Below are 12,350 nucleotides of genomic sequence, written 5' to 3' on the forward strand. Positions count from 1 at the left end.
AAATTCCTTCCCGACCCCAAATATGGCGATCAGCTAAACCCTGAGCATATGGGCAAGATTCATCAGCCAGATACTACAGAAAATTCTTTCCCAGGTAACTTGGATCTTACCCCATCTAAAACCCATCACAGGCCATTGGGCCTATTTACCATGAATATTTAATTACCAAAACCATGTTATCCCATCATACCATCTCCTCCATAAACTTATCGAGTTTAATCTTAAAGCAAGATAGATCTTTTGCCCCCACTACTTCCCTCGGAAGGCTATTCCAAAACTTCACTCCTCTGATGGTTAGAAACCTTCGTCTAATTTCTAATCTAAATTTCCTAGTGGCCAGTTTATATCCATTTGTTCTTGTGTCCACATTGGTACTGAGTTTAAATAATTCCTCTCCCTCTCTGGTATTTATCCCTCTGATATATTTATAGAGAGCAATCATATCTCCCCTCAGCCTTCTTTTAGTTAGGCTAAACAAGCCAAGCTCCCTGAGTCTCCTTTCATAAGACAAGTTTTCCATTCCTCGGATCATCCTAGTAGCCCTTCTCTGTACCTGTTCCAGTTTGAATTCATCCTTCTTAAACATGGGAGACCAGAACTGCACACAGTACTCCAGGTGAGTATCATCTGGACCCATGGAAAAGAAGCCCTTGAGGAATTCCACCATGATTTCAACAATTTCCATTCCACCATCAACCTCAGCCTGGTCCAGTCCACACAAGAGATCCACTTCCTGGACACTACAGTGCTAATAAACTATGGTCACATAAACAGCACCCTATACCGGAAACCTACTGACCGCTATTCCTACCTACATACCTCCAGCTTTCACCCTGACCACACCACACGATCCATTGTCTACAGCCAAGCTCTGCGATACAACCGCATTTGCTCCAACCCCTCAGACAGAGACAAACACCTACAAGATCTCTATCAAGCATTCTTACAACTACAATACCCACCTGCAGAAGTGAAGATACAGATTGATAGAGCCAGAAGAGTTCCCAGAAGTCACCTACTACAGGACAGGCCTAACAAAGAAAATAACAGAACGCTACTAGTCGTCACCTTCCACCCCCAACTAAAACCCCTCCAACGCATTATTAAGGATCTACAACCTATCCTGAAGGATGACCCAACACTCTCACAAATCTTGGGAGACAGGCCAGTCCTTGCCTACAGACAGCCCCCCAACCTGAAGCAAATACTCACCAGCAACCACATACCACACAACAGAACCACTAACCCAGAAACCTATCCTTGCAACAAAGCCCGTTGCCTACTGTGCCCACATATCTATTCAGGGGACACCATCACAGGGCCTAATAACATCAACCACACTATCAGAGCTCATTCACCTGCACATCCACCAATGTGATATGTGATATATGCCATCATGTGCCAGCAATGCCCCTCTGCCATGTACATTGGTCAAACTGGACAGTCTCTACATAAAAGAATAAATGGACACAAATCAGATGTCAAGAATTATAACATTCATAAACCAGTAGGAGAACACTTCAATCTCTCTGGTCACGCGACTACAGACATGAAAGTTGCGATATTACAACAAAAAAACTTCAAATCCAGACTCCAGCGAGAGACTGTTGAACTGGAATTCATTTGCAAATTGGATACAATTAACTTAGGCTTGAATAGAGACGGGGTGTGGCTAAGTCATTATGCAAGGTAACCTATTTCCCCTTGTTTTTTCCTAACCCCCCCCCCCCCAGACGTTCTTGTTAAACCCTGGATTTGTGCTGGAAATGGCCCACCTTGATTATCATACACTTTGTAAGGAGAGTGATCACTTTAGATAAGCTATTACCAGCAGGAGAGTGGGGTGGGGGGAGGTATTTTTTCATGCTTTGTGTGTATAAAAAGATCTTCTACACTTTCCACAGTACGCATCTGATGAAGTGAGCTGTAGCTCACGAAAGCTTATGTTCAAATAAATTGGTTAGTCTCTAAGGTGCCACAAGTACTCCTTTTCTTTTTGATAATCTCACAATGTTTTCCATCTCAGGATCCATTTGTAAACATAATTCTAGAGCACTATTTTATTCTAACAAATTACAGCACATCTCAGAGTTACAAGTTCAGCTGATGCTATGGCTGCTTAAATTGGCCATTGAAAGCCAGTATTGTTTACTCTCTTGTTCCTTGGATTCAGCATTTCCACACTTCAGAATAAAACTAATGGACCAGCCTAAGGAATACCTACAGTGTGTACTTTACATTGTTTTATATATAAATACACATACCCATATAGACAATGCAAGTCTTGGCACATATTTACAAGAGCAGGATGTAAGCAGTATATATTTTAATTTGTATAGTACTGCAATTTAGCAGTTGCTTTAAACAAATGGGAGAGATGTGCAACATTTTCAATTGATTTAATTACTTATAAAAAGTATTAGCTTGTGTTAATTAAGTGCAGTATATTACATAATGATTCACAGATTTTGGTGAGACTTTTTAAGCATTACACAAAAAATATCGTTTTTATCTGAAGGAAAACAAACTGAAGAGAAGCCAGTATTTGGCAAAAATAGTTATTGGCTGTTCATTTTAACATACCAATTCACGCCCCTCACACAAATACCCCTAGCCCATCAAATAGGAATAGGGTAAAAGTACTCAGTATCTGGGGACTGGGAATGTACAAATACAAAGCAGCAGACACAGATGCATTTCCAGAATAATTTATATAAAGAATGATCCAGCCAACTTAGTGCAAAATAATTATTACATGCTTCCCCCTAAAATGTTTAAAAAATTAGAACATTGAGGTTACAAGTACCTACTTCTTATTGCCCCTTCTCTGTGTGATGATGGCATTTGACTAAATACACTTGGAAGCACCCCAAAAACCATTTGGCGATGGCCTAGTCTACATCATGTGGGAGGTCATCAACGGGTGGCCTGGGTGTAAGGGATGGGCAGGATCTTCACTTGGGTGCAATGCTCGGAGACGGAGACTCCCTCAGATGCTAGCAAGGGAGGGCCCACCTCTGTGGGAAAAGCAGCCTTAGAAGCATAGAAACAGTGGAATGTGTTCCTGAGGTAAAATGGCACTACAGCCAGGTTCCCTTTTATGAAACTGCAGCACAAAGTCAGGTTCCATTTCCCCATGAGACAAAAAAACACCACAAAGGGTGATGCAGTGGTTGGAAAGTAAGTCCCCACATAGTCACAAGCAATAGTACAATGTCAGGGCCGGCTCGACGATTTTTGCCGCCCCAAGCGAGAAAATCTTTTGGCCACCCCTGCTTTTTTTTTCGTGCCCTCTCCCCCATCCCTGGCTCCGCCCCAACCCCAAATTCCCGGCCCTGCCTCCTCCCCCGGGCGTGCCGCCTTCCCCCCACCTCCCTCCATTGCTTTCTGCGGCTTCCCGCCCGCCACACTTCATCTCCGCTCCGCTTGCTCCCCGGAACAGGCCGCCGCTCCGCTTCTCCCCCCCACCCCGCTCAGGCGGGGAAGCGGCGGCGCGTTCAGGGGAGCAGGCGGAGCTGCGGGGCGGGTAGAGGAACCGCTCCCCGCCCCAGCTCCCCCCCGTTCTACCACCGCCACCTCCCCGGAGCGCGCCGCCGCTCAGCTTCTCCCCCCTCCCAGGCTTGCCGCGCCTGCTTCACGCGGGGCTAGCCTGGGAGGGAGGGGGGTGCAGCCGGGGCGCGCTCAGGGGAGCAGGCGGAGGCGAGCTGGGGCGGCGGGGGGCACAGTTCTAGGGGCGGCATGGCCGGCGGCGGAATGCTGCCCCTAGACGTGCGGCCCCAAGCACCTGCTTGTTTTGCTGGTGCCTAGAGCCAGCGCTGTCTGATGTGGGTTTGGGGGACAGACCATAAACTGCCCAGTCCAGTTCGCTTCTAAAAACGCAAATTTACTGAATGTAGGGCTATATGACCTATTCTGTCTAGTTATATGGAACCTGTCAAGATGCCAGATACACAGTTTATCATCTAAGGGCAATGAATCACTCCATATGTCCCCAAACTTCCATCACCAAGCCTTCAGAGCCTGTGCAGTGTTGTTAATTATGCTCCTGGTGCACTTCAGGTTCTAGCTATCAAAATCTGTCCTCAAGAGCAGGAAAGAGGCAGCAGTTGGGTGAGCTATGGTAGGAACATGGTGGGCCATGACAAAAAAAAAAAAAAGTCACCTAAGAAACTAATACATAAAAGGCTCAAAATAACTTCAAAGGGTTTAGGCATCTATGGTTTGTCATGAGAATAACCAAAACACCACTGCCTCATTCAAAATGGAGATGGCTTGTTTTCTTGGCATTTCAGGTGAAGAAACACTTCATTACTTTTCTACTGTAAGAGCATTGTGATGTAGGAAGTGTCACGTGAAACAAGTTTACAGTTTTATTGTCTGTTAAATCCCACAATACAACCAGCTCATAAGAGTACACCAGACTATTTCGACCAACCGACAGTGTGACTTGGCTGCTGAACCTGCCACATCAGTAAGCAAAGTAAAATCCTTATAGATTTTCAATGTTAACTACTGCCATCTGGTCATGTTTTCCCTTTCCAGGTCAGATATAGAACAATCAGTCAATCTTATATCGCTCTTCTCTGTTCCATCCTCTCCAATCCAAAAATCACAGAACAGGAGATTTGGTTACTTTAACTAAACATCTCTGGTGCCAACTGGGCTGAATACTGCTTCAAAAAGTGAACTTTAAAGTAAGTTGTAGAATACCTTTCAAACAAACAAATTGTGGAGAATAGCACATGTGAATATTTTCACTTACACATATAGACTAGATAGGTTACAATATATAAAATACAAACAGCATCTGTGGTGTGCTAAGGTAAGGGTGAAGCAGCATACAGTGTCCAAATATAAAGGCAGTTGTTCCCAAATTAGGCTTCTTGGATCACTAGTAGTCTATGGAGACACAGGTGGTCATAGGGTGCTGGCTTTTCCCCTGGTTTCTAACTATTTCTACCCTATATCTAGAGTGTTCATTGTTGGAGGCCTGCAGAGGCAGAGGGAAATGAGGAAAAAGTCAGCACAGTTACCTATAATAGGAGATGTTGCTACTCAGGAGGAGGAAGAGAGAAAACAGGAGACACACTCAAGAACCAGAGCCACCAGTCAGGACTGCAAGTTCCAGCTACTAGCAGGAGAGGAATGTCCAGGGTTGCAAAACACTGGGCAGCAAGGGAGTCTGTCCCATGGAACAGGGAAAGAATAGGACCACGTGACTGAGTCACATGTCCTGAAGAGCAAGGAACCATGAGATGCAAACTTTTTTTGGTGAAAATGAAAATTGAAGATTTCCATTAATATTGCTTTTAGCAAGCTGACAATTGTGCATTGCTTTTGTTTTTTTCTCAGCAAGTTCTTAGCATTTTCTAATCAGATCTAGATACTACTGCTCTACAGTAGCACTTTTCTATATAGGCAATTGCTGTAGTCACCCTAGGGATGCTGTGAGATTGTTCCATCTCATGGACACCTGCAGTCTACAAAATGGAAGGAGAGGTGTTCCTGTTCAAGGACAAGGTGGAATTTGTGCCTTGGGAAAGTTTTTAACCAAAGCTGGTAAAAATAAGCTTAAGGGATCTTGCATGGAGGTCCCCACATCTGTACTCCAGAGTGGGGAAGGAACCCTGACACTGGTGATGATGCACAAAAAGGAATGAATACACCTTGATTCACAAGTCCCAGGTTAAATTTGCAGGCCTGTACATTAGAAGGCAGAAAAGTCTTCTTGCTTGTAGATTAAGTAAATTTCATACAATTATTGCAAAACTATAAATGTTGACCCTATATGTTATTTTGCAATCATTTTTTTCTGAATAGAACTGCACTAAATATTACTGATTGGTTAGGAAAACAGTTTACTTTCTAGTGCAACATAGATCAGATCAGGGGTGTTCTCACTACAACTACTGTGTGGAAATAAATGTAGAGAGAATAAACATTCTGGGAGTGGGGATGGTAGGGGGAATGGGGTTAAGGAAAACAAACGATTGATTTATGATAACTTGATATATGTAAACGCATTGGCGGTACTTAATCCAAAACTTCCTAGCTTGGTTTCAAGTGCTCATTAATATCATTCAAGAGATGTCATTTTTATGCCATAAGGAATAGCCCCAAGACATGTACAAATACATAAATGTAACAAAATGCATATTGCAATTAATAAAAGTCAAAAATGTTACCGTGGGCTAAATTTATCTTACTCCTCACAGCTGAACTCCAGTATATATTTTCTGTTAGCATCAGCTTTTATGTTGCCTAAGTCATATTATAGCCAGAGATGTAAATTCCTCAACCAACTCCAGCAAGACTAGAACAAATATAGTCAGACTGATTATAAATAATCGCCTGGATATGGTGAGATTTTGCATTGTTTAGTATTAACAAATGCCTATGGTTGAATATCCTGCAACGATTGTAATTGCAATAAAATCAATTACTCCCTCAAAAGATCAAAACCATGATTATGTTGAAAATGAATATTTTGCTATTAAAAAGTGTGTGGGTGTGAGGGGGGAATGGGAAAAAATGAATAAGGCTTTTAGCTTATCTGCATGAACACAAGCCTATTTCAGACTCTATAGTGCAATCTTTTGGATGACAGTAACAACAAATATAGTAGATTTGAGAGATTCAGATGTTTGTTGGTCTTGTAAATCCAACAAAGGAACATTGTCACACATGCCATATGAATGTCTGAAATAGTAATTTAGAATCATGATTATACAATGCTAAATTGCATTCATCCATGGATCTGAATTCATATTTTTAAAGTGGTGGGTAGAAAAAAAATGTATCCATCATCATGTGGGTACAAACTTTTGTCATTTTGCTTCTTTAATTCTTTTGAGGGGCTTCATGTTTATGGATGATGAAGCTGTGCAATGTCTGATGGACAGTCGTACCGTGTTAGCACTGAAATCAACCATAAACAACTGGAAAGCTGTCTGTCAGAGATCATTCTCTGCTTGACTGAATATGATGCGCTATTAAAAAAAGGGAAAGTTGCTGCACGGAGAGAAGTGGAAGATGTTTGCGATATTTTATTAACCACCTTTCATTCAAATCAAAAACACATTCAAGCAGTGGTGGGTAATTATTATTCACTTTATAGCCCCCAAAAGCATGCTAGGGAATTCTTAATTGAGAAACACGGGGTGAAAACCTGACCTCATTGAAGTCAATGCCTAAACTCTCATTGACTTCTGTGAGGGCCAGGATTTCATCAATGGTTTTGCATCAACTATTCTTATGGGTTTTTTTTTTTTGTTCTGTTTCTACAGCTACGTAATACACAACAAATGTTCTATTTGAATCCAATGACTTCGCTATCACATAGGGCCTCTTTACACAACACAAAAATCATTTTGAAGTCAGTGGGTTGTAGTCAGGTCCAACACATCTGTCCCCAAACATTTCCTCTTCCTGTGGAGTTTGGTTGCTGAAGCTAAAGAGGAATGTTTAAGATGCCATAATTGTTCCAGCTCTAATAACTCTAATCATGTGTCCACATTTATGCCTTAAAATAAACTAAATACATAAAGTCACGTATGACTAAAGTTAAAAAAAAGTGGTTATGAATGTTTTTAGTTTCACAGATAAAACATATCTATATATTGCCAACCATTATAATGGCTTACATTGTCAAGAATATAGTTTTCAGCTCACCCAAAGAACTTTACAAACACAACATCCTTGAAAAGTTGTCATATCCATTTACCAGTCTAGGCATAAAAATCTATTCTTCTGTCTTAATATAATAGTCTTATAAAGTTACTTTCTCTATTAGTATAGAATTTTGCAAGGTTTTTATACAGAGATATACACAGTCATGGCAAAGATCACTACACCAGTGCTGAAATGAAGTGATCTCTGGGTGGGGGAAGACATTGGCCTTGTAACACGGTAGAGGATACTGTGCAACAATTTAGGATGGAAAGTGAAGAATGCCCTATCCAAACTCAATGGCAGGGAAACTTAGGAAGCCAAACATAATTGCCCACACCGGAATTTTGTCAGGGCATCAGAGATAACTCATCTCTGCTTTTGTATCACGTGCTATTTCATAACCACTTTGTTTTACATTTCATTTATTGTTGTAGTGTGTAGTTTGTTCTATGCGGCCAATTGACAATACAGGACATTTACAGAATATGCCTGTTTCTTTGTCAAAACTGTTCAGCAGCTTATGTCATATAACTCCCAACAAGATAAAGATTAAAGAAGAATTTTCATCATTTTCAGGTCACTCAAATGTTTTCATGGTCTTGTGAATGATAGTGATTTATGGATCCAGAGAGGCTTTTCAGGTGCTAATCTTGTAAAATTACCACCCGTATAACCTCTCCTTTCTGTTATATAATAGAACAGGTATTGGATTTAACATCAAAACACATCATCCTTAATATCTAAAGGCAGTAGAAAGTACATGTAGGACTCTTCCAAATTCCTGTACAGAGGGACTCAGAGTTTTCTCAAGCTTTTTAAATTCTGAAGATGCAGACATCTTGCTTAGACCCATATTCCAATTTTAGCTCTAATTTTTTCAGCTCCCACAAAATGTTTTGCAACTGGGATACAAGATCGTTATGCCTATTAATCCAATGAAAGCTATGTAAGAAATACAGATCCTTCCCATCCACAACCACTAGGCCACACCAGTACCTCTGGCTCTTATTAACATCTCATTTCAGATGACAATGAAGTTAGCTGTTTTTCTGAGAGCCAAGACTAGATGTTATCTCATGATTATCTTAAATCCCTTTAACTCTGGAGAAGCTATACCTCATTTATCCTCCAGAAAATTAGAAAGTAGAGATAAACCTATATGCCCTATTAAGTAAGTACAGTGTTTTGAACAGGTGCATCAGGGAAGGCAGAATGGAACCATTTAGCCACCGACACAGTAATTTGAGACTAAAAATAAAAGCACTCTCTATTTAATAAACCTTTCCAGATATTAGCAGAGTCGTTGCCTAGTGAATTACACTTCTCTCTTATAACAGGAAAGAACCAAACAACTCAGTCCTTGAAGGCCTTTCCAGTTACGGGTCTTTGGCAGGTGGAAAGGAAGCAGACACTTTTTATTCATAAAATTTGCACATTAAAAAAGGGAGAGGGATAGAGGAGAGAAATGAATATGGGGAATTGATTTTGAATAAAAATGCCTTAACTGTTTCCCCACATAAACACCTCCATCTGCCCTAATGGTTTTCTCTACCCCATGGAGACAGCAGAGTAATACAATCTTTCACATTCATGTTTGTAGATTGGACAGCAAGATACTACGTGGACTTGCCTCCTGAGAAGGACATTATTGCCTCTCATTTGGTCCATGCAGCAAAAACTAAATCTTCTTGCTTATGACCATAACCGTTTATGGATAACTCCCTTTAATATCCGTTTGCTCAATGCAGCACTGCCTATGAAGAATATGAAGTTCTTTGCTTCTTAACTACTGGGTTTGATTCAGCACCTCAGATTACTTTCACTATGCAAACAGTTTGACAAGCAGCCGTCTATCAATCATAAAGCAGCCATAAAACCACATTTTTATGTACACTGCAATGTTGGGTTTATTCACAGTGACAAAATGAATTACTAACATGTCATAATGCTCAGCTATTAAGTCTGGATATTTAATCAATTGGACCATCGTGTAATAAAATGCAAGTAAAAGAGGGAGAGATTTTGCTGGTGGGGATTTTTGCTGGTGTGAGCAAATCTAGTTGCTCTGTCAGTTCATTAGCAGAGGGAGATCAGAGATGCTGGCTCCTGCTCATCTGCCAACTTCGCTCTTTAAACTTACTACTACAGTATGGTCACGCCTGGGTATGGAAACACTGCAAGATGCTTGGTGAGCTGGTCACCTGTGCTGGGAAAAATCTCCACAATCAACCCAACAGGCACTGGAACTGAACTAAAGGAAAACTGAACTGCTCATTATAATGAATATAATTAATTACTAACAAGGTCTCACATTTTCTGCTGCTTTGAAGAAAACTCCTCCCTGCTAAACAGAATCTGTATTTTCACCACACTTAATTAGCAGATTTTTTTTTTTTTTAGGTCTGTGTCAGACTGATTTCAGGCACAGGCCAATCTCACATCCAACATCAGTATGCAAGTCTAGCTGGTAGAAAGGAAAAACAGGCCTCTGATTAGGCAAGAAGAGTGGGTCTGGGGGCAGGGGAAGAAAGGGCCATTTACAAGTTTTATAGAGTGATCCATTTCTTAGGAAAATAATGTTATTTAAAAGCATTTTGCAGAGGAGCCCCTTCATCTCCAATCCTAGGGGGAAAAAAACAGGATCTGTTCAGGGTATAACCCTTGAGACTCTTGCTCTAGGATGTCAAACCCCAACAGGACTAGCCCGTTTCCCAAAGGCAGTCATGGTTCCAGTGGATATGGTGGCAGGAGGAAGAAGGGATTGTAGCTACTGGTCACGACTTCCCTCCCTCTCTTTTAGCATATCCTCTTACTGCCACTGTTAACCCTAACCCACCCAGACTTCCGGATGTCGCAGCAGGGGGCTTCTGGTAGAAGTAGCCACACCGTGCACGGGTGGGGCAGAAAGCAGTTGCCTTGGGACCCAAAACCGTAGTATATATTGGAGTCATGTGCCAGGAAGCTGGGCAGAACCTCTTATAAGCTGAGGGTCAGGGAAGTGGGAAGGTAGGTCGACATCAAGAAGAGGGAATAGTAAGAACATGGGGGAAGAACTGCTGGAAAGGGCACAAAGAAGAGAGAGATGGAAGCCAAGTTTACTTGGCCTAAGATTAAATATATTGAAGATTTCATGTCCCCAGAGTTAAGAGGATGAACATTCTACCCTGGCCCCGTACACCCCGCTTGTATTTTCTTAGCTGAACATCAGCTAAGAACGGCTCACCAGACATTGTAGCAGGTCAGTTTAGTGCTGACCTGGGTTTTATGCTTATTCTTTTACAGCACTGGGCAGACAAACAATTTGTTTTCCATCTACTGGCTTCAACCTCTGCCCAAAAGGAAGAGCTGCTTTCAACACACTGGAAATAAAAGTGAACTGAAAAGGCTGGTTCTACAGATATTGAAATTAATTAACAAATAACTTTTACAAGTGCAAAACTGTAAGCAATGGCATATAATCACTGCTGTAAAAATACTGGAGATTTCTCCAATAAGCCCCATTCCCTGGGCTCACAGATGGCTATATGGTACCTCACCTGTTCCAAGTTAGTCTAATTAACTAGACATTTCTCCTTTTGAATGTAACCAGGTATTTTCCATCCCTTACTAGAGACCCAACCATTGTCTGATCAACTCCGGCAAAATAAATAGCACCCACGACTACTCTGGGGCCATATATGATCCCAGTGTGAAGTGCATCCATGTCTTGGTCATTTCTCATGCAAAATTGCCCATGTAACAGTCACTGGTTTTCTTTCCTCTCCATATTCAATTGAAGTATCTGAATGCAGCATTTAAAGGTCCTTCACTCTGGAATGCCATTGTGCTTTCTGTTTATATTCCTACACAGAAGCTGCACACTGGTCTGCATGTTAAGCTATGTTGCTGTTTTTTGCCAACTTTGAGTATCAAACCTTTGTCTATACTGATAGTTTGGTGGCATAATCCGCCTCATGAGAGTAATAGTTAATAAATTTAAAGCTGGAGCAGTTATTTTTCCCCCAAGTTCTTTCCTTCTAAATTCATTTTGTTGTTGTGGGTTCTATTTTACACACAGTGCTTTGGTACTTGCAAAAATCACTTTAATGCAATTGTAATAAAAGCAAAGAAACTATTTTCTATAGTGAAGACCAGCTCTTTAAAGGTTTTCCTGGATACAAAGGAAGTGTTTTCACGCTTCTACAGCATATCACTAACGAGCAGCACTATAATAGACACACCCTTCGAGGATATTGTTGACTACTTCATCAATAGATTGTGATTCCCAGCCTTTTCCCTGGCTTCTTTAGTGCAGCATGGAATTTCTAAATTCTAATCCTGATGTTTCGTGTAGCCTTGGGCAAGCAGCAAGCCTCCCTGGACATCACTTTTCTGTAAAGTAAAAGTTACCCACCTATTTTCACAGGAGAATTAGTTAATAATTGTACAGTGCTTTAAAAATCCAAGATGCTGTATGTGCCAAGAATCATTAAATGCAACCACAGCTCATGCACTTAAATACTTTCGCTCTTGCTTAGTGACTAATGATCTGTTCACAGCATTACAAGCATGTGAAACACTTTATCAGGAGCCAGATGAGTTTATAATTTCCCCTTTTCGTTTACTCTTATTTCACTAGAGCCTTTTTCTCCCTAACTGATACTTCTTAATTACATCGCCTGTCAAATTGCACCTTCTCC

General features: G+C 41.2%; 1 protein-coding gene across 1 annotated transcript in view; it reads right to left on the bottom strand.

The window, feature by feature from the left end:
* Window positions 1–12,350, bottom strand: part of STK39 (serine/threonine kinase 39) — a 262,001-nt gene that overhangs the window by 37,630 nt on the left and 212,021 nt on the right. The window lies entirely within an intron of this gene.

The sequence above is a fragment of the Eretmochelys imbricata genome, chromosome 11 (genome assembly GCF_965152235.1).
Source record: "Eretmochelys imbricata isolate rEreImb1 chromosome 11, rEreImb1.hap1, whole genome shotgun sequence".
Classification (NCBI taxonomy): domain Eukaryota; kingdom Metazoa; phylum Chordata; order Testudines; family Cheloniidae; genus Eretmochelys; species Eretmochelys imbricata.